Below are 25,176 nucleotides of genomic sequence, written 5' to 3' on the forward strand. Positions count from 1 at the left end.
AACTTACTACATTTGAAAAATTGTATTGTAATGTGTTACACATAGTGTACTGTTAATGAATTTTGAATGAATGAGTGAATTGCTAGATAGAGAAAGAAAGGAAGAGAAAGGGAAAGGGAGGGGGAGGGAGGGAGGAAAGAAGGGAAGGAAGGGAAAAGAAAGAAAGAAAAGCTATGTATATACTATATGTGACAGAGCTAGATGCCATCCCCCACCACAAAAAAAAGAAAGAGAGAGAGAAGGAGGGAGGGAGGAAGGGAGAAACAAAGGGAGGGAGAAAGAAAGAAAGAGAGAGAGAAAAAAAAAGAAAGAAAAAACAAACGAATGAACAAGACAAGACTATATACTTACTATGGGTAAATTGTGGTAGGGGGTGGCATCCAGTTCTGTCACCTCTCCCCCATTGTAAGTATATAGACTGTCTGTCTGTCTGTCTGTCTCTTTCTTTTCTTTTTATTTTTTAAATTTTGTGGCGAGGGAAATGACATCTAGCTCTATCACCCATAGTAAGTATATAGTCTTTCTTTCTTTCTTTGATCTATCTGCTAATTCACTCATTCACTCAAAATTCTAAGCCCCATAGTATAAGTATACTAAAATAACAGCATATATTATGAAGAAAACCTGAAGCAATTCCCCAAGAGACTGATTCCTAACTCAGCAGAATATTGACTTACAAAGGGATTTCAAGCAAAGACCTAAAGAGGTTCCTGCCCACAAGGTACCTTGTCTGTGAGATTCTCATGGACTTCAGTGTTAACATAGTAATGGAGCATCTGAAAAGGAAGGGAGTAATACAGAAGAAAAACGGTAGGCAAAGAGAATGGGGTATAGAGAAGCAGACTACTATGCCTCCATCCTTTTCCAGAGAAAAAATAAATAAACATGGGTCTGACCTCACGCTGGCTAGATGCCTTCTCCTTAAAGATTCTACCTATTCTCTTGTTCTAAGCCCTTACTAAATTAAAGGCTTTTGTTTTTCCAAACACTTCAGTATGCAGAAGTAGAACAGAAAAGAGGATATCCCACTCTGAATGACTAAGCTGACAGTTTGCTGTACATTGGTCTCCCTTCCTAGTGTCTGAGTATCACTGAGTCTGACCATTTCATGGTGGCCCCATAGTGTCCAAACGGGCTGAGAACCAGCTACCTGAATCACAGAGACTCAACCTAGATGCTGTCTTCCCAAAGAAGTTTTAGCAGCAACAAGCAAACTCTCCTACATCACCTCCCCCGCTAGACACCACTGGCACTGAATAACATTGACAGTGAATATCACCATCAATAGGGTAGGAGAAAATGCTGAATATTAGAAATTCATTGCACATAATTAAAAGCGAGGCTTGGTTCTCTTTGATTCAGCAAAGTGATTCCCAATGACCTAACTGGAATTCAAGTCTTTAATTCTCTTATCCAGTGCCTCTCAAAATCTCACCCCATTTCACTTACTTGCAAAAGCAAGGTGCCAGAGGCAGCTAGGTGAAATAATAAGGGCCCCTCTCTTCAAAGATTCCTCTTATCTTTGCTCATTCTAGTCATTCCTGAAAGGATTTTTGGAAGCTTTTATTCTGGAAAATTTTAATCATATATAGAAGTAGAGAAAATAGTACAATTAATTCTCATATACTCGGTGCTTAGGTTATCAACTCTTAGTCAGTCTGGAAAGGGATTTTCTCCTCATCTTTGCTTAAATTCATTAAGTCTACCTCAAATCCTATGACTGTAATGAAATTTCTCCCTAATTACTGCAGCTCAAACTTACTCTGTTACCTTCCTGACCAGGCATGGGACAATACTCCTGCTTCACGTTTTGTTATCTGATAATGTTCTTTCTGTTACAAGACTATAGTGTAAGCTCTCTAGGTACACAGGGAAGCCCCATGCATATTTTGTATGTAGAACCACATGTAATATGAGTTTTGCAATAGGTAATCTATATAACTAAGACTTATGAGCTACACTATCACTACCTGGCAAAGACATAGTATCCAAAAGAGTAAATAATATTAGTATTTTTGTACCATAAAGTATCTGCATCTATTTAAAGGTCAGTAACTCTTCCTTCAGCTTCCAACCCCCCCTAAAAAAAAACAGCCGGTAACAAGTTTTTATTGTTCTAATGATTAACTGCATAATTAACAACTCATATAGCAGTAATGGGAATAAAAATATGTAAAATTCTTTTCCAAGTATAAATAAAATTACCTTTTATATTTCAAAAGTTGTCCTTTGGGTATGAAGTCATCTAAAATTATAGAACCGACAAAGATGAATTTATGCCACATAAGTGTAAATCCTCTCTTCTTTTCTTTAGTATGAGATTAGCATTCAGGTAGTTCAACTTACATTGACAAATGATTACAGAAATTATGAAAATGAAACAATTTAATTTTCCTGGGTACATTATGTGCTCTGGAAATAATGGCAATGATGGCTCAAAATGTTTAAACCTGAATTGGATATATGTGTCTTTCTGTTCACTTGACTATTTTAAAAAGGATATAAAATGCTGATGAAAGTATTCAAAAATTTCTCATTTACAAGTTACTTGGCACTGGCTTTCAATCTGCTAACATCGCATAAACATAAGTCTTAAAACCATAGCAGTGACTTTCAGGACTCAGAAGTGAATTATTAAGTCAGGGTAGAAATGCCCATTGGGAACATGTGTCAAATGGTAGCCCACTCACTCCACTTTCCAGAACTTCCAATATTTAGAGCATCATTTAGTATTTCGGCAAATGGAGAATACAGTCATTTGGTTCTGAAATTAGTGCATAAAACCGTAATTTTATGTCCTGGGGATATTCTGCATCATAGCATTTAACTAATAAGCTTCATTAATATTTGGCAGTATGTCTTTTATTTAAATGACTTGATGACAGTTTCAAAGGCAAGAACACTCTAGATAGCACATAGTTGGAATGTGGACAAGAAACCAGTGTCAACTAGCGAAGCAATGGCCAAGTTAAAATGGGTTTAAATTGAAGGAACAATAACGTATCAAAGTGCTGTTATTTTAGATGCCACCCTCTAGGAAAAGTACATCATATAACCCATTTTATACCATCTGACATGCTTTGCTTGAGTTCATTACTCATATTACTGATGATTAGAGGGAGAGAAGAGCTTGGATGAGGAAATAAAAGAAAATCCAACTTAGATTTGCTTGTCCTTAAAAAGACCTGCTAATTAGCCTTTCAATTAACTAAAAAGAAGCCTTTCAAGTCTTTGATAACAATGAAGTGAAACTACATTATCACATCCACTTCAGCTCAGTTCAACAAACACAGGTGGTCTTCTCTTTGTTACCACATCAGCCGCTTGCAATGAGTATTTTCATACTTTCTGATTCAAGTTGTCCAAAATGTGAATTTTTTTCTGCCTAATTAAAACAAACGTGAGTTCTCTGAAAGGCCAAGTTATTTAAGGCGAAAGATATTTAGCAAAAGTTATGCCACATTATTTGTTACTAGCAAGTATTGGTTTCTCCTTGATACTACATTTATTTGTAAATGACTAGAAATGTATTGCAGATTTAAAACAGTGTTTTAAACTAAAGCTCCTAATTGACTTAGTTTTGAAAAGACTATATTGCCAATCAAGTATGCTTAAAGATAGAGAAAAATCTATGGCTGAATTGGAAAGAAAAGGAACAAGTTCTTCTTTCATGTATACAGTTCCATGGAGAATGCAAAGGGTGGTGCCCTTTTAGAGAATTTCCGAGTCCCCATTGCACAGGAGGCTGGAGCTCATGGTTACATTGCTAGTTGGATAAGGGGTTTCAAAACCTGAGACGGTGACCAAATTCTAGGGATCTTGAGTTACTTTGCATACTACCATAGAACACAGTAGCAATTTTAATTGGATATGGTAAGTCATAAGGTAATTCACTGCCTTCAAGAGATAGTCATTTATTTCATTATTTACTGAGCACCTGGCACATATGATTAGGCACCATGCTACCCTGGCACACTACCCCAAGGAGTCAAATAGGCATGCTCGCTGTCTCATGGAGCTTTCTGTTCGGCAACAACAATAGTACAAAGAGTTATCGCCGTACAAAAGAGGCAAAAATGACGTTTAGCTGAGAGCCAACCAAGTGAGGTTTCATTAAAGCAGTAGCTTTGGAGTGTCCTGAAGGGTAGGCTTTTTGAAAGACAGAGCTTCATTCCAGATGGAAAAAATAAGAGAAGAAAGGCAAAATACATGGGGCATGTTAAGGGCTTGTGAATAGTGATGTTTGTCCATAGTGCATGACAATTCATTGAGTCCGCACCAGAACAAGGCTCAGTTCTGAATTCTCAGGTGCAAGTGTTGTTGTTGTTGTTTCAAAAGAAAAAAAAAGACACTGCCCTTATGCAGCCAACATTCTGGTGTAAAGAGGTCAGCAATAAAAACCAAATCAATCTCTAATGGAATGGCAGGTGGTAGAAGTGCTACTCCATTCCACCCACGCTGGTCTCCTGGATGCTCTTGGAACCATCAAATATGACCTTGCCACAAGGCTTTGCACTTGTTCCCTCCACCTGAGATACTTTTTAAGATATTCACAAGGCTCAGTTTCCTCACTCCTTAAGATCTCTGTAGCCTCCTATCAGGCAAGCTTTCCTTATTTAAGTAGCAACTACTGTTCTTCTCCCAGTACATCTTATCCCCCTTCCTGGCTTTGATTTCCACCATAGAAGCTACTATCTTCTGGCATGCCATTTAATTTGCTCACTTATTGTTTCTCAAGTGAAAAGTAAGCACATGAAACAAAGGGATTTTTGCCTATTTTGTTTACTGCTATATTCTCAGCATCCGGACAGTACCTAGATCATTCAAGAAATATTGGTGCCATGAAGAAATATGACAAAAATAAAGTAGGGTTAAGGTGATTAAGCAACCATGTGTTGCTGTTTTCCAGGGAGACTGGGAAAGGTCTTTCTAAAGAGGTAACATCTGATGAAAACCTAAGTAAAAGGAAAGAGCAAGCCGCACAACTATCAGAGGAAAGAGCTTTCTAGGCAGAGAGAACAGGAAGGGCAAAGGCAGGAGCATCCTTGGCTGGAGTGACAAGAGCTAAGGAGAGCGACAGATGATGTCTGAAAGACAGCATGAGCCCTGTTAAAGATCTGGACTTTATTCTGAGTGAGGTGGAAAGCTGTGAAATTGTTGGATACACTGCAGGAGAACAGAAACAGACAGGAAGGAAGGCAGTAGTCCAAGTGCACCAGGTTGGTATGACAGCAATGGAAGTCTAAGAGTCAGGATAGTTTTTGAAGGTAGAGTTGAGAAGATTTGCTAATGGAATGATGTGTTAAGAGGGAGATTTACAGGAGGAAAGTAAGAATTTAAGGCAGAACAACTGTATAACGAAGATGCCACCAACTGAATTGGGGAAGACTATTAAAGGATTAGCTTGATGGGGAGTGCGGGAGTAGGAATTATGAGTTTGGGAGATGATAAAATTTTAAATACCTATTAGACATCTAAGTGAAGATAGTGAGTAGGCAGCGAGATTTTCAGTCTGAATTGTGAGAGAAAGGTCAAAGCTAGAAATATAAGTCTGGAACTCATCATTGTATAGATGGTATTTAAAACCATGCGAGTAGATGAGATCACCAGGGGAATTATTGTTAATTAGAATAAACCCCTAACATTTGCATAGTGCTTCCCCATTTACCAATCACTTATATGGTGACTGGAAACTTGTGGGAGGTAAGTTTGAAAATCTAAGTTGGGCTGGAAAAAGGAAAGTAAATGAAGATTAAAAGTAATGTGAGAGGATGCTGACTACACAGTGCTTTACAAATGATTAGATTTGGAGAATAAGGTTGTTAGACACAGTTCCAACTCTTTCATTTGGAACTATAAAAATGTGGGGTGGGAGGGAGCATGCAGAAAGACAATGATAACTATTATTTTGAGCATGGTAAGTTTCTGATGCTTTAAAGATATCCAGATGATTCCGGAGGAGGAGCGAGCTTTTTGTTTGTTTTTTGAGATGGAGTTTTGCTCTTGTTGCCCAGACTGGAGTGCAGTGGTGCTAATCTTGGCTCACTGCAGCCTCTGCCTCTTGGCTTCAAGCAGTTCTCCTGTCTTAGCTTCCTGAGTAGCTGGGATTACAGGCGCCCACCACCACGCCCAGCTAATTTTTTGTATGTTTAGTAGAGATGGGGTTTCACCATGTTGGCCAGCCTGGTCTCAAACTCCTGGCCTCAGATGATTCACCCGCCTTGGCCTCTGAAAGTGCTGGGATCACAGGAGTGAGTCACTATGCCCAACTGGAGGGAGCTCTTTAGCAAGCAACTCCTGATCATTCTTCCAAACTCAGTTCAGATATCACTTCTGCCAAATCTTTCCCTTCCCTGACTCCTGGTTTGAGTTAGGGTTGTTTCTATTTTGCCATGGTTTCTATCACATACTTAGGATTGCCTCTTTATCTGTTTATATCCCACTTGGTTCCTGAAGAAACTTAGACCACTGAGTGCCTTAAAGAAAGGGGCTTTTGCCTTTTGTGTCTAGTGCCTCAGCACCATGGGCAGTGCCTGAAATGTGTTAGGTACTCAATAAATGGGAGGGGGTGGATGGATGGCAGCAATGAGATCCCAGCTGAAGCTGCTTATGTTCCTTGTACTAATGTAAACTACGTGGTTTCATGGAACATCGAAGCAGAATAGAGAGTGCAGAGAGTGAAATCAAAGGTCATATTTTAACTACAGCTTGATCTCAGATGGAACCTGTTCTGTATAAAATATGTTTCAGGTCACCTGGACATCAGATTGAGATAAAAAATTTAAATATTCACCACACTAAAAGACCTGGTGGCCACGTTATATTCCTTAGGTGTTTGGGAATGAAATTAAGCATTAAAAACTGCTCTTTTTGATTTCTTTTTTCTTTATTATAACAATGTGGCCAAGGCATTTATATGGAACTTTTCCATAGTCCACTGAGTTTGACATATGACTGTGAAAGGAATGTGAAATGGTACAAATAGGAAGAAATAGCTGACTCAGCTTAATATTTAATTCAATAAATATTTATTGAGCATCTACGTTGTGTCAGACACTATATTTGATGCTATAAATATCATAATGATCAAAATATAAATGTTTTCTCTGATGGGGCTTACGGTCTAGTAAATGTAATGGTAATAATCACTAACATTTAGCTAGCACTCACTATGTGCCAGACACTGTGCCCAGGGCTCTACGTGCAGTAGGTCATTTAGTTCTCATGATAACCCTTTGAATAGGCAGGCTGTTCTCGCCCTCATTTTATAGGATGGGATGCTGAGGAACAAGAGGTATGAATAACTTGCTCAAAGTCACTCAGCCTGAAGACGATGAGGCCAGGATTGGAATTCATGTAGTCTGGCTCTAGAACCCCTGATTGTAAGCACATACTCTATATGTATAAGCATAGAATAAAAATGTATTGCAATTTTTGAATGCAGTATAAAGCTGCTGAGATTGGTATTGGATCCAAATTCCAGGAAGCTAGCATAACACTTCAGAGGACAAAATAAAAGAAGAAAAGTTTCCAGCTCATCAGCCAAATATGAGAATGAATAAGAAACAAGGAGACGAACAAAAACCAAACTGAAGTGTGAAGGATATGTTTCATGTTAAGCATTTCAAATTATGTCTGGGGCAGAATTCCCTGAATTCCAAAGGGAAAGCATTACGGAAATCATTGTGCATTATAAGTCTTTAAGTGGTTCTTGTGTTGCCCGAGTCTCGTAGGCCCAATTCCACCAAATACGTTGATGGATTCACAGCATGTTGCTCCTCTGGGAACATGTTTGTACTGTGAGTGTCTTAAGAGCATTTGTGTCAGAGACATTTTGTCGGGAATGTGACTGTGATATGGAAGCGTTTTTCCTGAAATTCACTGATCTTTCTTGAAAGCTTTGTATCTCTTGGATTAGCTTCTGATCTGACTCCTGGTCACTAGCTCCAGATTTTTCTCATGTAGTGCTTTTATGTCTGGCATCTTAAAGCTGTAGAAGCCAAAATCATTCCATAGTCTAGGGATGTTCTTTTCTAAATTAGCACCCACAGAAGTATGACATGGTCATTAAATGCTTAGTCCCTGGAATCACAGTGATCTGGGTTTGACCCTTAGTTACCATCATTCACTCTATAATATATTGCACCTCAGTTTCTTCATCTTTAAAATGAATTTAACCTTAATTACCACCATACAGGGTTATTGTGATAATACATACAAATTACTTAGTACAGTGCCAGATTCAATATGTTTTGGCTACCATCATCACCATCACCATCATCTTTGATCATTTGTAATAAGCATACCTCCCAGTTGAGATCATGTGAAAACCTATTCAGAAAGCAGGAAGTCAAATATTGTTACTCCTTTCCAAGGAGCTTTAGGTATGTTTTTCGTAAAGAAAACCTGCAAATACATAGTAAAATAGAATGTTTGTAGTGTAGTAGCACTCAGATTTATAACATTTCCATGTAAAATATTTCTGCTATGTTCCCTGGGGAATAAGTTCTTTCCTTGACACCAAATCACAGCCCATTAGGCACCATATTTTTAATTTGGAAAGGATAGAAATTAACTTATGTATATCAACTTTCGTCCCCATTTTGGGTGTCTTTAATTGGTAGAGTTTTGACTTCTACCTGTGAATGGGTTTGATATTTATTATCTAGTGCTACCATGGGCTATTGAGGATGTCCACTAAGGTCCCATTTTACTTACATAAAAATTCATAGAAAAATGCAACCTGAAATTTCAAATTGTTTATGATGGTGCTTTCAGCCTTCTTTCAATCAGACATCCTAAACTTTTTCAGCCATGATTGTCTTTGGCAGTCTGGTGAAGCCTGTTGCCTCTTCTCAGAATGATGCTTTTAAGTGCATGAAATCAGAGGATTACATAGAAAAACAATTATACTGATATTAACCAAATATTTTTAAAACACAAATTTGTGATATAGTAACATTTTTGATTCTTCATTAAATTATTAAATACTAAGACCCAGCAGCAAGTGTAATTAATAGCTGTTGTAATATGGTAATTAACATAAAAGTTATTTTGAGAGATCTGTAAGAGCTATAATATAAAAATATCTGTGATTTCTGTGGATAACAAAGATACAGGTTCTGCTTACACTACTGTTGTTAGTGGCAAATATTTACAATTGAAGGAGATGCTTCAATTATAAATTTGAAAAGAAGGTATATTTTTTGTTAGAATTACCTGAAAAGCAAGATGTAATTTTTTTTGTCATCCAAGTTCACAAACCCCTTGAATTTTATCCAGAACCCCAGATAAAGATCCCATGATGAAAAAGAAAAATTTTACTCATGCTGTGATTAATATACTGAAATGCAAAGTTTCTCTACTTTTTTTGATTGATTGCTATTGTTTTCATATACATCTTAATTGTATTCATTTTTGTCATTTTAAATACAATACCCACATTATAGGAAAAGAAGAAAACAAAAGGAATAAGAAGAGTCCAGCACACACTGGGGTCTATTGGAGGGCAGGGTTAGGAGGAGGGAAGAGGATTAGGAAGAATAGCTACTGGATACTGGGCTTAATACCTGGGTGATGGGATGATCTATGTAGTAAACCACCTTGGCACACATTTACCTATGTAATAAACGTGCACATCCCGCACATGTACCCCTGAACTTAAAGTTGGAAATAAAAAAAAAAACAGAATAGTGGCTAACCTAAAAAAAAAAAAAAAAAAAAAAAAGGAATCGCCCATATATAACACACCCACTGGCATATTCCCTGTAGCATTTTTCTGTACTTCTTTCGAATTATTTGGTAATTGCCATAATCGTAATGTGCATGTAATTTTGTACCTACTTTGAACTAAACATTGTATCATAAGCATTTTTCATGTAGTCCTATAATGTTTACAGCCATTAAAAGTTTTAATGATTATGGGGTATTTTCTACCTCACTTAGCCTTCCTACTAGATAGCAACATTGTTACTGCGATGAGTAGCATATTTCATGTAATGGGCATCTGTGACAAATTTGAAATATGACTCATTCTTCAAGTAAGCAACCAGTAAAAAATAGTTTTAAGATGTGGTAGGGTTCAGAATTTTCCACACGTTATTTTACTTTGATCTTCTCAATAAACCTTTTTTAAAAGTAACTTTGTATTTTAAAACAGTTTTAGCAAGGCATAGTAGCTCACGCCTGTAATCCCAGCACTTTAGGAGGCCAAGACGGGTGCATCACCTGAGGTCAAGACCAGCCTGACCAACACGGAGAAACCCCGTTTCTACCAAAAGTATAAAAATTAGCTGGACATGGTGGCATGTACCTGTAGTCCCAGCTACTCACTCAGGAGGCTGAGACAGGAGAATCACTTGAACCTGATAGGCAGAGATTGCAGTGAGCCAAGATCACACCACTGCACTCCAGCCTGGGTGACAGAGTTTTTTGTTTTTTGTCTCAAAAAAACAAACATACACAAAAAAAGTTTTAGATTTATAGAAAAATGGTGAAGGCAGTACAGAGATCTCCCATATACCCAACACTCAATTTCTCTTCTTGTTAACATCTTACATTCGTATAGTACATTTGTTACCCTTAATGAACCCAATGATATGGTATAAACTAATGTCTATACTTTTTATTCAGATTTCCTTAGTTTTTACCTAATGTTCTTTTTCTATCCCAGGATCCCATCTAGGATACCACATTGCATTTAGGTGTCATGTCTCAGACTCCTCATAACCATGACAGTTTTTTAGACTTTCTTGTTTTTGATGACCTTGACAATTTTCATGAATACTGTTCAGGAATTTTGTAGAGTGCTCCCCAATTTGAGATTTGTCAGATGTTTTGCTCATGATTATACTGGGACTATTGAATTTTGTGAGGAAGACCACAGATGTAAAATGCCATTCTCACCACCTCATATGGAAAGTATGTTCTATCAACATGACATTCCTTGTTAATGTTAATCTTTATCACCTTGCTAGCGTAGTGTCTGTCAGGTTTATCTACCATAAAGTTGCTCTTTGTCTTCCCTTTGCCATTGGTACTCTTTGGAAGGAAGTCATTTGTGCAGCCCACAGTTTCACAGCAGAAAGTTATGCTCCACCACCTTACACAACTACATAAATTATTTATAATTCTTCTTCATCAAAGATTTGCTGTAAGCCTCCTTTAATGTTTGAGAAAACAAAGGCTTAGAGAGATTAAGGAAGTAGCTGTAGTTTCATAGTGTTCTATGCTATTCACTGTAGTGACCTATAGCACACTACCTCTCCTCCACTGCCCTGTATAAAAAAGTGCTCCTTGCTTAAACAGAACTGACTGTGCTTTGCCAGGTCAGCACTTCCCACACTGACTGTGCTGTTCAAGGTTGTTTGGCATCAACTCCTGTATTGGCCCATTCCAAAGCTAGCTATTCATTCAGCAGATAGCATGTATTTATTTGCAAGCATAAGTTTCCCTCTGATGCTTAAGCAAGCATTTCCAAAACCACTAGAAGTTACTTAATTTTGGAGAAGGATGTTGCAGAGAAAATGGACTGAACTAATTCCTGCTTTAATTAATGCTTCTATATTCTGCTTATATCAGTTTATTCATTGAAAAAAAAAATCTACGTGTACCAAAAAATATTCTAGGTACAAGGCATACCATAGTAAATGAAGTCCTTACTTCCTAGAATATTTTAGTGGGAGAGAGAGAATGCAAATGAATAAGACCCTCCTGCTTATTATGTCAGTCAGAAGTGCTATGAAGAAAAAGCAGAATACATGAGTAGAATATTCAAGAAAGGCCTAAGAGGGCAGGGCATTTGATCAGAGACCTAAAAGGCATTAGGCAAGGGCACACCAGGCAGATGCAAAGGAAACTCCAGAGGCCTCAGGATATGCTTTGCTGGATCTGATAGCAACAGGCTGGTTAGGAGACGTGAATTAGGGTGTGAGATTAGAGAGATGGTTGCCTCTGCTTACGAAGGACCTCATAGACCACAGTAAGGCTTCTTGTGGCTTTCATCCTAAATATAAGGCATAATCATTTAGCAGAGGAATAAAATAGTAAAATTTGTATTTTTAAAACATTACTCTGGTTTTTAATACTCTGATTGAAAATGGACTCGCAGGGGCAAGAGTAGAAGCAGGACGACCAGTTAGGAAGCTATTAGGGTAGCCAAAGAAAGAGAGAGTTATAGCTGAAACTAGGGTAATAGCAATGGCAATGGTGAGATGTTAACAGGGTAAATATATATTTTGGAGGTAGCCGTGACAGGATTGGCTGGTGGATTTTTTGAATTCTTGGAGTAAGAAGAGGGAGAAATCCAAGACAGCTGCAAAGTTTTTGTCCTGAATAATGGTACCAATTTCTGAGATGGTGAAGACTCAGAAGCAGTTTTATACACTTTCAGTTTGAGATGACTATGGCTGTTCTAATATTGAGTAGTTGAGGCTGAAGTTTACAGGAGACATTGTGCCGGGAGATACAGATTTAGGGGAGGGTTACTGACATATAGATGACATTGAAACCCATGGGATTGGATGAGATTATCTATGGACTAAGTACGAACAGAGAAGATAAAAGTTCCCAGAAAGAAAGGGCACAGAACAAGGGGCTGGCAATTGCTAGTGTAGTTGCTCACACTGAACAGTCATTGTGATAGAAACTAGAAGAATTCCGTGTTCCGGAAACCAAGTGAAGAAACTGCTTGAGAAAGATAGTGATCATACATGTGAGATGGTGCTGAGGACATTGAATAAGATTTCACACCCTCCCCAGTCATGCGAGATTCCTTTAAATTGGACAGAGGCTATGAGGCTATGTTACCTTCCGTGGATGCGCATTCAGATGCACAAATTTACATTTTATTCTCTTGTTTGTCTAAGAGAAAAATAGAGGCACAGAGATGGATTTATTCACGTAGTCAATCTTGTGGTTATAGCCAAAGTAGACCACAACATATAGATACAAGGTAGAAGCAGCCAAAAAGAAAATAAAGCCACGTTTGTCAACGTGATATTTCAGGGACTCACTTTCTCTAAGCTGGCAGCATGGATACCGTCCCTGAACTATTACTATGTTATCAAAAAATCATAGTTATCCCTATGTAACTATTAAAGGGACTGCACAAAAAACTAAAAGCCATAGACAGGTTAAAGGAGATAGGTACAAAGATAAAGTAAAATAAGATTCATTATTTTGCCATTGTCAAATAAATTATATTCAACATAGATAAAATAATGGAGCCTTATCTTTAAAAATATGTTCTGTTCTGATGCATTAGAATATTGAAAATAACATATGCAGAAATATTATTCCAGGACCCTGTTTGTTATAGAGCAGCATTTGAAACAAAATATCCAGTTAGTTTCAATAACTAATGTACCAAAAAAAAGTGTTACTAAATGCAATTCAGCCTTACAAGTGCAACCACCATAAAAATCAAAGACTGGAAATTCCTTAATGATGAAACCACGTATTGTGCTCATCATCATACTTAGCATAGCACTGAGTACATAGCAAAGGCTCAGTAAATACTTGGTTGGTTGATTGGCTGCTTGGTTGGTGAATTGGCTGATAGATGGCAATGAGGCAAGACAGTGTATTATGAATAAGTTTAAAGGAGAGAGAGTCTATTTGCTAAGTGTTTCCAAACTTGTGCTAAGATCTGCCTTAGGCAGAAAACTTTTCAAATGGTAAGTTTGAACATTTGAACAAACATTATAAGTCCCCTACAGTGCTAGACTCTGATACAAAAATAAAAAAGAAACAGAACAGAATTAAGACCTTTAGAGTTCCAAAGTATTAAAAAGGTAATGGCCTCAATATGGAAATCAAAATAGAAATTATGCTAAATAATGCAAGTAGGATGAGAACACCTAACAAAGTTCTTGTTTTCCCTTTTATGACTATTTTAATACTCTCTTTTTTTGGAATATACTAAAAATCAGATTATTTCTCCTAAAATTTTATGTGCAATGTGCCATTCTTAGCCTCTTGGTTAATTCAACAATAATGGCACAGTATCCTTCTTGCTGGAAGTTCACAGTCTAAAAAACTAAAATGTAATGTGAAAAAATGTGATATTGAAATATTTGCAAAGGACTAATAAAACATAAAGAAAATGGCAAGTATTTCCTGGAGATTTAAAACAAGGAAGCTGGGGAAAGAGAAAGCATTGAGAAAAAAGAGGTAAATAATGTCAAATAGAACTCGAACAGTACATAATTACTTTAATTTTGAATTACTGTTAATATTGTTTACATTGAGTTTTTACGGAAAAATACAAATAACTGATTAAATTTAGGATGAGGTATGATTTTTATTATTTAAATATTTTTCATGTAGCCTATTATTACATTGTCATGTTAAATTTATGTTTTAAATCTGCCTGGTAGAAGAATTACATTAAAATTATCCATCCCATGAAATGAGCAAAAGCACTGCTAGATTTTTAGGCCTGGAAATGTTTTCTCTTCTGCTTATTTAGTGTGCTCATGCATTTGAAGTAATACACTTACATTGAAAAGCCAGGCACTTGGATTTATTTTGCACATTTATTTTCGGCAAAGGAAGATGACAGTATTTATAGGCAATTCTTCTGTTGTCTAAATGATAACTTGGGTAAACCTGGGTACCTTTGTTAAGTCTAGAGCATATCCTGATAGAAAGATGTTTGAGACAACTAGTCTTAAATCCCCAAATTGTGAAAATAGAATACATAACTGATCTTTTTTCCTGCTGAATCTATTATAATTGTCAATGAGTAGTCATATTCACTCCTACTTAAAATAGATTAGCTTCTTATATAACAACATTCTCTGTAGGAAAAAAAGAAAAACACTTTTAAATGATTGCTATGAAACCAAGATTACTATTCTAGCCTAAAGTGTGATTACAGAAAGAAATTATACAGCTGTAGTTCACCTTCATCTTCCTTATATTCTTAGAAAATATAATGATAAAAATAATTCAGGTAACTTTTGAGGACTACTTTAATTCAATAGCAGTCATTTATGCAGATTTCCTTTATGACTCAAGAATACAGATTTTTGTAAGCTAATACTTCCTGTGTTTTAACCACACCCTTTCTTGATGACAATCTAACATTCCCAACCTTGTGTCACAGAGATTGTCTGTTCCAGCTCCTTCATTCTTTCTTTGTCTATGTGATATGCTCCTCTTCCACTGGACCCAATATTCCCTACTATGTATCAGACAGTCCATCTTTAAAACACCTTAAATGTGTCCTGCTCCTGTCCACAACTTCTCTGCTTCCTGCATTCTCAGTCTGAGCTAATAGTATGGTGAGCTATCCATTTCCCAAGCTAGAACCATAACACTAGCTCTCAAAATTTCTCCTTCTCTCTTAACTCCGCATTTAATAAATCTGAACAATCCCTCTTCAGAAATCTCTCTCTCCTTTCTTAAGCCCTGCCATTGGATTAATTCAGGACCTTATTGTCTGTTACCTCAATCAATGCAATAGTCATTTTACATTCCAGTTGAACCCTAACTTTACCTCCAGAGTTATCTTTTTAAAAATGATTATGCCACTCTCCTCATAGTGGGAATCATTCCCTCTGAAGATCATAAAGGATTATAAAAAAAAACAAACAAACATAATTCCTTAGCCTGGAGTAAGATGTCTTCCGCTATAAAGTCCCAGCTTACCATGTGCCGCCTTATGTTGCAGTGTTCCATCCAGCCACATTAACTCTCCCAGCTGTCCTTTCATGAAACTTGTCTATTTGGCTATAAATTTACAAGCTCTGACGTCAAGACATCTGCCTGGTCTTTATCTGAAACTATTCATGTTAATCAATTTCATATTTAACCCCACCACCAGGTCCTGATTTTATTTCTCTCTGAGACCATGAAGTCTTCCTTTTCTTCTTCAGAACCAATGCTTGGGGCTACTTCTCCAGCTTTGAGCTGTAGCTTCTTTGTCTTTGACCACTCTAGTGTACAGCTTTCTAGTACTTTATTCAGACATGGCCCCCATGGCCCCTCACCTCAGCAGACTCTCATGATTGTCATGATCTCCAGGTTTATCATAATCCTGCAAGTAAAATCCAGACCATGCCTTGCCTTTGCATGAGGTAGAAGGATGCCTCTTGCTGGAATTTCTTTCCCTCCCCTTTAACTTGCCAATTCCTACTCAAAACAAAGGGCACATATCAATTCCTCGATGAAACCTTCATTGAATCCCCTAAATAGTAATTCACCATATTCCTTATCTAGGTTCCCAAAATAGTTCATATATTTTGTATAACAGCTACTCCTTTGTATTGTAAAATATTCAGCTCCCACAGTAGATGATGAGCTTCTTACAGATAAGAAAAAGATGTTAATAAAGTATGGATATTTATAATGGCTCTTAAATTCTCTTAAGAATAAGACAAAATACGGGGGTAGAAAGAAGGAATAGAAGAAAGAGAGGGAGAAAGAAGAGAGAAAAAACATTTTAATATCAAAAGTAGCTTTCAAACTTTTTTTACCTTGACCTACAATATGGAATACATTTTACACCGTAAATGTACTGTGCACACACACAGTGGATATTAAAACATTTCAAAGAGTAATACTGCTTACTAATGCAGTACACTTTATTCTAATTTTTAACACTGCTTCTTGAGCTACTAAATTGATTTCTAGAGCATGATACATAAGGATTATTTAGGGATCTTTAAAATATATTTTCATGCCTGCGTTCCAGTCCCAGAGGTTATGATTTCAGTGACCTAGGGTGGAACATGGACAAAGAAGTTCTTAAAAGCTGCCCTGATAGTTCTAATATGCCAACTCAGGTATGAACTGCAGGTCTAGAGCCTTGCTATTCACACTGTGATTCATGAACCAGCAGCACTGGTATCACATGAAAACTTGTCAAGATATGCAGAATCTTGGACCCCACGCAGATGGTCCTGGTCAGAAACCACACTGTAACTAGATCCCAGGTATCTCATAAGCTCATTCAACTTGAAGAAGCACTGCTGAGCTTACAGCACAGAGAGGCAATTAAAGGTAATGGTTTGGAGTGCGAACTCTGGTGACTGTCGCAAGTTACTAACCTCTCAGGCTTTAGTTTTCCCATATCCCAAACTAGCACATTAACAGTCTTATGACCACAGGATTCCTGTAAGAGTTCCATCAGATGATTTGTATTAAGGGCTTCCAACAATGCCTGGCACCTAGCCTTGCATATAACAAGGATAAAATAAGCATCATCTATTTTTATTATCCCCAGCACCAGCAAAATGACTAGCAAAACGACACACAAATAGGCATTCAAAAAATTGTTTTGTTCATTTATTGGAGACTCAGAGAAGTAAAATAATTCATCGAAATTATGTAATTAGTTTACTAAAAATCTAAGAATACAAAGGAGTTCTAAAAACAGATTAAGATTTTTTGCAGATGCGTAACCCAGACTGTCTGCCCTGCTACTAACAGTTTCTCATTTGGGAGGTTTTGGTATTTGTTGGAGTGCAAGTTCTGGTAAGCGTCTGTATGTGTGAATCCATGTACTAGTAATAGTGGTTTCAGTGAGTTCATTTTGCCCTGGCTCATAAAAGCTGTCTCCTAAGCTGTCAAAGTTTCTCACAAGCTATTAAACCATTCTGAGTGTCCATGACCAGTTGACCAGCCCTTATTTGTCCTTCAGCTGCTGCCCACATTAATCCTAATTTAAACTGTATAGTGTGCTTTTAAAAATTGTAAACCATTTTATTTTTAGCATGTATTTTCTGTACTTATTTCTGGAATGAAATTCAAAACGTGATTTTCCCAGAGAAATTCCTGGTCATTAGTTCAAGCATAACAGTGTTTTGGGGGAGGGAGGAAAATTCTCCTACCATATAATCAAGGTCCCTCGGTTAATGGACACACCAGTGTCCCTTGATTAATGGACACAGTAGTGGCCGATTCTGCTCCCATTTGGATGACAGGCAGCCAAGCTTTTCCATTGAGGACAAAACCACACCTGAAGTCAAATTAAAATTCATGTTCTGAGCTGGTGATCTACCTTAGAGCTCAATGAACTATATTATTCCTTTTTGCCTGAAAAATGCTGAATCCACTAGGGAAAGAATATATAATGGGAATGCACCACTTCAAAAGTTCAGATAGATACTGATAAATATGTTGCATTGACTTCTGGCCAAATCAGAGTGATCAGTTTCTTCAGACCAGAAACGAAGGTTCTTATTTAAAAAAAAAAAAAAAATGCTCTCTTTCCTCAGCCCACTTAATTAGGGTGGGTGGAGCAGAGAGGAGCGGACATGTGACTAAAAGTGTATTTGTCAAAAGTCCTCAGGAACAGCTGAGATTGGATAGCAACATAAGAATTAAACTACATAGTTCTCTAAATATTTTAAAACAGAATTGGCTATTTTTCATATTGAAAAGGTCAAAAAAGAACTGGAAACTGGTTATCAAAGTGTCAGTCAGCAAGAGAGTCCAGGCTGAACATTGGGCTGAAAACTGCAGCAACCAGGTGAATGATATCCTAAATTCAGTGACCCTCGGGGTATCTTAGCTGCAGCTAGGAAAGAAAGGAGAAGACAGGTGGGGGCTGATGAAACCAAATTGATAGGCCTCAGCCAGCACTAAGGAGTCTAACCCATGTTCCCACGTGCAGACCCCTTTGAGTGGGGAGACGGTCAATCATGGGATATGTGTGTGTTGGTCCATCCTGAGCTTTCTCTCCTATTGAGGCTACAGTTGTAGTTTAAGTGAGCACAGAAAAAATTCAATGAAAATTCTTGCTTTATTGTCTTCAATAGCAGGATCTATCATTAACTAAAGAGGCAGTGCTTAACTACTATCAATAGGGAGATTGAAAACTGAAAATCATAAGATTTGCCTCACACAGGACACTAGCAGGCATCCTCAAATCCCACGGCAATCCTAAGCACCAGCTGAAACGTGGCAAGTTTACAAGCTTCAGGTTGACCTCTGGGAAAGCTCAGAATTTAACCTGGAAGTAGAATGGCCTTTGAGACAGGGCAAGTAAGCAATGCTCGGCATAGTCTGGGGGATTTGGAAGGGCATCCTGATGCTGCAGGATCAGGTGGCACTCATGGCTTAGGGAAGCTATCTCCTTTGGGGAAAAGGAAATCACTTGTCTAGCTAAACTGAGGCCCATCACCCTATGATCAATCCACAGATACCTCCTTCACAAAGACTAATTGTGGTGGGCATGGGAGGGGTGGTTGTTAACGGTGGATACCAAATTTGTATCTAATTTAGACATGAAGCCAGGAAAGGACAGGAAAGAGCCACTGAACTCTAACTTTCTCAGCTTACAATATATTGTTTGTAAGAGGCTTGCAAAACATGAGACTCCCTCTTTCAGTATTCCTGACAGTTGGTCATCTCATCGCAGCTCAGTTATAATAAGGAAGTGAAGGATGAAAGCAAATTGATATTTATTAAGTGTTCATTATGTGTCAGCACATACAATCTTGTTTAATCGTCCCGAGAGTCTCGTGACATCTAAGTATTACCACCTCCATTTTATCAGGTTAGAAACATTAGATTGAGATGTTAAGTATGTTCCAAGGAACTCAGGAATAAGTGGTGGAGCCAGGTGGGTGGAACCGTAAAGCCTTTACACGCAGAATGTGGGTAGTCAGGGACTGCAACAATGACATCACTGCAGTTTGTTAGAAACAGGGAATATCAAGTCCCTCCCCAGACCATCTGCATCAGGAATTGCCTTTTAACTTGATCTTCGGGTGATGGGTATACCCCCCTCTCACAAAAAAAAGAAAGCACAGCTCTGAAGCTTGTTTTCCCATCATTTCACTCTATGAGAGGGGGGTTATCCCTTCACAGCAGAGCCATAATCATTAAATATTCTTCATTTAATTGAATCAAAATCTCCTTCCTCATAACCTTTACCTGCTATCCTTCAAAGAATTATCGGGTATCATTTTTTTTTCTTTTCATTTTTCTAATCTAAGCTCAACTCTTTATATCCATTAAATTTCCTCTTACTTCAGTCTAAATCTGCAGTCTGACATCCTTTTGAATCCTGATGCATTCCTCTAACACTTATAATCTATATATTTAATAGGCATACTTTGTTGGTATTCATTCATGATATACTGATATTTTTAAAGACTTTAAAATACATACTGATATGGTTTGGCTGTGTCCCCGCCCAAAATCTCATCTTGAATTGTAATCCCCATAATCCTATGTCAAGGGATTTAGGTGGAGGTGATTGAATCAGAGGGGTAATTTCTCCCATGCTGTTCTAGTGATAGTGAGTTCTCACAAGATCTGATGGTTTTATAAGGGGCTCTTCCCTTCACTCAGTACTTCTCCTTCCTGCCACCTTGTGAAGACGGTGCCTTGCTTCCTCTTATCCTTCCACTGTGATTGATCATAAGTTTCCTAAGGCCTCTCCAGCCACGCTGAACTGTCAATTAAACCTCTTTGCTTTAGAAATTACCCAGTTTCAGGCAGTCTTTATAGCAGTACGAAAACGGACTAATACACAGACATATTCTCTCATTCTAAATATAGTCACAAATAGAGTCCAGTGGCATGGTGATACTAATTCACTTGTCAACTCTTGTTGGTTCTATATTCAGAAAGCTACACATTATCCTGGGGTATTTTCCAAGTGCTATTTCACCAGCTTATCTCCATCAGGCATTTTATGTAGTGTCTTGCTAAACTCAAAATACTCTATGGGACTATCATAATAACCTTGTTTCATGGAAAAAATAAGCTTAACTAAAAATGATTAATTTTTAATCAACCTATGATGGCTTATAGTATTTATCCTTTCTTTTCAAAGTGCTCATGAATAATTTTTCTAATATTCTGTTCTAAAAGAGTACCAAGTCTTACCTGTTTGTGGTTTCTAGAAACATGTTTATCCTCTTTAAAAAGGAGAAAGAAAACCTGCCTGGCTTTCATGTTCTGTATTCCTCCCATTCACTCTCATTTCTCACAGAATTTTCACTGTGAGTTCTTTCAAGAGAATAAACTTTGAATGCTTGGAATAAAATAAGATGTTTCTAGTACCATTGAATTGCCTTTTGCAACAATCACTTCATCTATGAAACAGACTTAATAAGAAAGGATATATAGGAAGGTATTATGTAAACTATAAAGCATATATCGATTTATACTGTTTACTTTAGTACTATTGCTGGTATTAAAGCAACTTTGGATTTAAAAAGAAGCTTTGGAATATAATCAGTGTCCTGGAGACTTAAACTCATTGAGCGGTTGATGCTATTTTACCTTGATTCTCTCTGTCCTGGTTCTGCTACCACATAGAGTCCCTATTCCAAATTCTTTGCAAAGGCCTCTGAAATGATAGTATTTATCTTGCCAAGACTTTCTCTTAGACGAAAAATTAGCAAACTGTGATAAGTAGGCAAACCCAGAACACCACCTATTTTTGCAAATAGTTTTATTGGAACAGCCAAGGTCATTTATTTACATATTGTCTGCAAATGGTTTTGTGCTACAACAGCATAGCTGAAATGTTGCAACAAAGACCATGTAGCCCAGAAAGTCAACAATATTTACTATCTTGTCTTTTCCAGGAAATGTTTGCTGACCCCTGCCTTAGACTATAAGTTTTAGAAAGAAAGGACTTTGAGTATAAAATTTTCTGCATACAATTCCTAATCCAACTTTGTACTTAATTAGGTAATAATTAATTTTATGGTAATTTCGTTAACAGGAGTTTATGGCCCAAATATAATTCTGAAATAAAATGGTGCAGAATGATTCGCTTGATCAATCTGGATTAACAAAGATACTTAGCTAGAAAACCCTGTTGATTTCAAGCCTTGTTGATTTCATGAGGGGTGGGAGGGTCACAATATTTCTATTTTCTGCATTAAGAAGTCACAAATATTAAGCTGAAATGCATCTTTTATGATGATTTGACTGCTATATATGTTAAAAATGAGCTATCAGTTTCCGTTATCCAACAAAGTAAATATCAGTGGAAATAATGTAGAAATGTAGGCTGAAGGCAAGATATGACCTGGATTTCCTTTTATTCATTTTATTATTTTATGTTTTAGAGACCAGGTCTCACTATGTTGCCCAGGCTGGTCTTGAACTCCTGAGCTCCAGTGATTGTCCACCTCGGCCTCCCAAAGTTCTGGGATTATGGGTTTCCTTTTAAAATAATTTTCCTAGTGCAATGTGTTCTCATAATATTGGAATATTCTAAAATTTAAGTACAGAGGAAAAGTTTTCTGAAAATAAGAATCTCAACAGTCAAAGCTTGAAATCACTGTGTTTTCTGGGCCTTCTTCAATAAAGAATTTTGGATGAAGTACATGTTATTCTCTATGACAGTCTGTTAATTGTTTCCAGGAGAATCATAACAAGCTGTCCTTGAAAAGAATGGCTGGTGATAGAATTAGCTCTAGAGAACTAAGGTAGTATTTGCCAAGAAAGAAGGTCAGCCTGATGTTATGTCAAACGTGTCGTTTATTAACCTGAATAAGTAAATATACCTAATAAATTACAAAGTGCTTGGTGGCTGAGTTACCTGAACACTGTTTTTAAATGTTCTTATTAGCATTTCTTGTATGTAAAAATGATTGTAAATTTTGTGCTTCTCTGAAACAGTATTTTAAATTCCCTGAAAGCAATATTCTTAAGATTTCATGGGAGAGAACAGCAAGGAAATTCTTTTTCAGAACTGTGATGTAGCTTGGGTACTTGGGTAACTAACAAAATAATGCATCAGTCATCCATACTATAGAATACATGCCCATTCCTAAGTGGTTATTGCTGTATTTCATGGCATCTATAATTTGCCTAAAAAGCAATAAATCTGTTTAGCAAAGAAACCCAAAAGACCCCATTAAAAGTGATATTTTAAATGTCAATGAGCATGTATTCTATTTATGTTAATAGCCCATAAATGGGGGAAATTGATGAAAAATATTACCTTTTCTGCATGTTAAAACTCAGGAGTAATTATTTTTCATTTTTCACTTAAAGTGAAACACCTGGTTAGGTGTTTAACACAACATTAAATAAATGCCTCAGTGCCACAAGGTGATAAATGTGTAACGTTTAACAGATGAGTAAGCTAAAATTGTGTCAAAAAGAGCAAAAACAAGAACAAATTAAATATGAATCCGCACACACAGTATATGATATGGTGTGTCACAACTTCCCTACAAAGCAAGAGACTCAGACATGCCAGTTTATCCACTTGGAATAGTTTAAACCTTCCCTTAGGCAAATGTTTTTAGACTATGTATCATTTAAATTGTCAGACATAAGCTGTATTTCTAACTGAGAGTTCTGATGCTACCATTTGAGTCAATAGGAGATACAATCCCAGAACTGAAGAAGTCTGATTAATCCAAGGAATCTGATCCCCATTCAACTTACCTGCACCAAGTAAGTAAAGGCCTAAAAATCAACTACTAAAACCAGGTATTGTAAAACCAGTGCAGGTACGTTAAAATCCCTCTCCCACATCCCCTACCACATATCCCCTGCCTTAATCTTCATTTTTCTTCAATAAGTTTTAATAGATACACTGTATAGTTGCAGAAACAGATCAGAACTTCTCTTTTCAGTAGTCTGAGCTTTGGTCTCTGTATCACCTAGTGCTCTCCAGAGAAACAAAAACGAGAGTCGATATTGGGCTCACACAAATCATGAGGGCTGACAAGTTCAAAATCTGAAGGGCAGGGAAGCAGGCTGGAAGCTCTTGGACAGGAACTGATGGTTCAGTTTAATGTTTTGGGGGTTTTTATTTTGAGGTGGAGTCTCGCTCTATCTCCCAGGCTGGAGTGCAATGGTGCTATCTTGGCTCACTGCAACCTCTGCCTCCCGGGTTCAAGCGATTCTCCTGCCTCAGCCTCCCGAAATGCTGGGATTACAGGCATAAACCACCGTACCTGGCCAATCAATGGTTCAGTTTTGAGGCGAAATTTCGTCTTCCTCAGGGGAACCTCAATTTAATTCTTAAGGCCTTTCAACTGATTGGATGAGACCTGGCCAAAGTACCAAGGATGGTCTCCTTTACTTAAAGTCAGTTAATTGTAGATGTTAACTACATCTACAAAATATATTTAGCAAGCAGCATCGAGATTAGTGTTTTATTGAATAAATGGGACTATAGTGTAAGCCAGCTTGACAAGTAAAACTATCCATCACAGTCCTTATCAACAGAAAAATCTTCCACATCTATATTTGACTGGTACTCTCTTCTTTAACTTGTTTTTCTTCAGAGAGCTTATAAAAACGATATCCAGATCTACAAAACACAAGGTGGGAGTTTAGGCAATTATTGAAATATTTAAATTATGAGCTGTTGCTTATCTGAACTCTTCACTAGTAACTTGGTCGCCTTCTATTCCCAAACCTGCTCTTGAGGGACAGCAGTGCCATGAAATCAACAGCTAATTAATGGTACTCTGGATCAGGGCAGGGACACTGGAAAACCTTAGAATGCATGGTTGGTTGTTGTGATTTTTTTCATAATTCCCAGTACTCCCCAGGATAAGCACCTTTTACCCTACTTTGCTAAGATACCGATTTGAGTTTCCTCATAAATCAAGATGCTATTGCTCCTCCTACCCTTTTGTTTTCCCCTCTAGAGTCAGATAAAAATCTGAAGCCAAACTTTGAGCTAAACTTTCCAATTCACATACTCTGATCTTGGATCACATTCTCCTAACCCAATGTGTTAAGTCACTTTCCCACTTCCTCTTCGCTCTTCTGTCTGCTTGCTCCGGTCAGTTACTTTTCTATGCATTTTCTACCTCTCCCTACCAGATTTTTTTTAAATTAAGTTCTGAGGTACATGTGCAAAACATACAGGTTACAGAGGCATCCATGTACCATGATGGTTTGCTGCATATATCACCCTGTCATCTACATTAGATATTTCTCCTAATGGTATCCCTCCCCTATCCCACCCCTAGCCTCCCACCCCCTGACAGCCCTGGTGTGTGATGTTCCCCCCACTGTGTCCATGTGTTCTCATTGTTCAACACCCACTTATGACTGAGAACATGCAGTGTTTGGTTTTCTGGTCCTGTGTCAGTTTGCTAAGAATGATGGTTTCCAGCTTTATCCATGTCCCTGAAAGGAACATGAACTCACCCCTTTTTATGGCTTCCATGGTGTATATGTGCCATATTTTCTTTATCCAGTCTATCACTGATGGGCATTTGGGTT

General features: G+C 37.5%; 1 protein-coding gene across 17 annotated transcripts in view; it reads left to right on the plus strand.

Annotated features, from left to right (window-relative positions):
• Positions 1 to 25,176, plus strand: part of MAGI2 (membrane associated guanylate kinase, WW and PDZ domain containing 2) — a 1,433,352-nt gene that overhangs the window by 1,142,716 nt on the left and 265,460 nt on the right. The window lies entirely within an intron of this gene.

The sequence above is a fragment of the Cebus imitator genome, unplaced genomic scaffold, assembly GCF_001604975.1.
Source record: "Cebus imitator isolate Cc_AM_T3 unplaced genomic scaffold, Cebus_imitator-1.0 Scaffold26, whole genome shotgun sequence".
NCBI lineage: Eukaryota > Metazoa > Chordata > Mammalia > Primates > Cebidae > Cebus > Cebus imitator.